The following is a 2,736-nucleotide window of genomic DNA, read 5'->3' as shown; positions in this document are numbered from 1 at the left end:
TGTGTTAGTAGCAAATTAAAACAGTAAACACATTAGGAATTTGGAAGCGAATGAGAAACAGTTTAGAGGAAAGGAATCAGAATGCAGGGAGGAATCAAGAAAACATTATTAAATGGACATTTAAGTAAATTAGTGGGGAAGAGAAAAATATAAGGTAAATCTCAGGATTGAGAACTTCAAATATTGACAGAAATCCAGCTAGTCAAGCTGCCACTCCATTGAAGATTTATTGACTACTTTGTTAAGAGGCAAGACATAAATGTATCTCAATATTCAGTTCCCCTCCTAAAATTGAATTTCAAACCTGCTCACATGGCTGTTACCAACTAGACAGGGAATAAAAGTGGGTTGTGGGAAGAGATTGAAAAGATTAGAGCATACACACGGTGTACTAGTGGTGGGTTCCTGATCCCGTTGCTACCAGTATGCTCAGTGGAGCATCGCCCAGGTGCTGTACACGCTGTGTGAGGAAGCACCAAAGACTTTAAAAACAGGTAAGGAGCACGGGCGGGCGGGTGGCTGGGCCCTCCGGAGCATCGTACTGGAACCCGGTGCTCCGGGCAGGCTCCAGTACATCCGTACTGGGGCGTACGACCTGCAACCCACCACTGGAGTGTACCTAACACAACTTTTGATTCCCTACTGAGCTGAGCTCCATTGTAACTTAATGTGTCAACAGCAAAGATAAAGCCTTTAGGCTAATTGCCAAATAGCCTCCCTTATAACTTAAAATGTATATTCTCAGCAACACAATGTGAGATAGCACCCAACAAAGCTCTGGGGTATAGGCCAGAAAATGTACCCCTTTCCCCTTCTAAAGTCCTTTATTTGCAGAGCGCTGAGAAAATCATGAGGTTTGCATGAACTAATGGGATATGAAACTATGTGTCTAACCCTATGATGATCTGTGCAAGCCGTGTAAACTGTAAGAAGTTCAAGAACAAAATTTGCTTTGGCTTTTTCTCTCCCTCCTCTGTTTAAAGTGGGAGATAAAAGGTCACCTAGTTTTGCTTTCTGATCAGAATTAAAACTGATTATCAGTTGCCTCGTGTTCATTGGATTTATCAGATTCTGAGCTGCACTCAAAAACCTTACAAGATCATATCCCCCCCCCTTTTTTTTTTGCTTTTTGCTGTAACCGGCTGGTACAATTGCAGAATGGCAGTATTCTGCCAGCAAGATTTTGAATTGCAGGAATTCTACAATACAGCCCTCCATTTTGAAGTCAGCTGAAAGGGAAATGTTCCCTACTTCAAATAATTGTACCACCTCCTAGACCAGGCAATTGTATCCTTTCAAATCAGCGGCAATTCATTCTTCAATGAAGTGAATAATATGCATGCTATAGTAATTTCTTCCATCAGATTTAGGTGAAAAGTCTTTACTGCTTAATCTATTAGCTAAATGGAATCTCTTCCCATTCTCATCATTTGGTTGCTTGGAGAGAAAGCAGATGCAAAAAACAGGACCTGCACCATCTCCTAGCAACAGGAAGAATTGTGTTTAAAACCCTATTGCTTTGAAATTCATTGGAATTGTCTGTGTGCGCGGATCTCATTCCATCATAAAAAACAACTGTGACTTGGTTTCTCATTTAAATTGGAAAAGATACTCCTTGTATGATCATCTGTCCCAATGAAGGAGACTATTGGACATTCCTCTTGAACTGGAGTGTTAGAAAGTGACTCAAGTAGCCGTTTCTATGCAATTTTAGATTTGTTGCAAACCGAATGTGGAATGTCTTTTCTCTTATATTTATCATCAATTTAACTATTTAACACCCCCCCCCTTCAATTTTAACAGTATTATGCAGCTTATTCAGAGCAATATGTTGGTCAATTGGGAATATTTCTACTTTCAGAGCAGCATCTCTCTTCTAATGTGGATATCAAGTAAGATAAGGAACCTGCTTAACTTCCAAAGGAGGACAATGTCCCCATTGTAAAGGTGTGAAAAGAGCTTATTGAGAGTAACAGAATTAAGAGCAGTGGAGATAAGGCATATGATGGATGCTATTAGAAAAAAAAAGCTGCTTAGGCTGGAACCACAGCAGTGTAGTGTTTAATGGTAAGAGCTATTAGTATGTTCAACGCTACAGTATAGAAAAGTAGTATCTCTTCTTTCTGATGTAAGGAAAGTGACAATTTTTGCATCCATGATACACAAAATACAATGTCAGAAGTATGGAAAAATTAGGTCATTTCCACCCCTTTATATTTTATTTAAAAGTTATTGCACATGTACCACTACTTATAGTCTTACCAACGGTAAAGGTTACACAACAGCAATAAAAACTGTCTAATTACATTTATCAATAAAAAGACATGACCATGCCTTTCTAAGCAAATATATAAAGTCATAACCAGTATTTTTTTTTTTTTGCTGACCCTCTTGACCAGGTTTCCAAGATTAGCAAATTCCACTTCAACTCCCAGAATTCCACGGCCAACATAACCATTGCTGAGAATTCTGGGAGTTGAAGATTGAGACTCACCTTCGATTTGCTAAGGTTAGGAAGCAATGTTTTTGACTGTTCGTAATATATTCATTCAGAATTTGCATAGAGAATTTCATGAACTATGACTGTGGCTGATACACATTCTCATACTACCTAAAAGATAAGTGATTTTGGTCCATATATGTATTCATTACACCCATATTATAAAAATAAGTGTTAGGTTTCTGTAGAAAAAGTAGTAGTGTTGCATTTTTCCCAACTGCACAGTACAAGCCATA

Source organism: Thamnophis sirtalis, unplaced genomic scaffold (genome assembly GCF_051295495.1).
Source record: "Thamnophis sirtalis isolate CommonGarterSnake01/CBP01778 unplaced genomic scaffold, rThaSir2_p1.2 scaffold_5, whole genome shotgun sequence".
NCBI classification, from domain to species: domain Eukaryota; kingdom Metazoa; phylum Chordata; class Lepidosauria; order Squamata; family Natricidae; genus Thamnophis; species Thamnophis sirtalis.
This window is presented reverse-complemented; position numbering follows the sequence as displayed.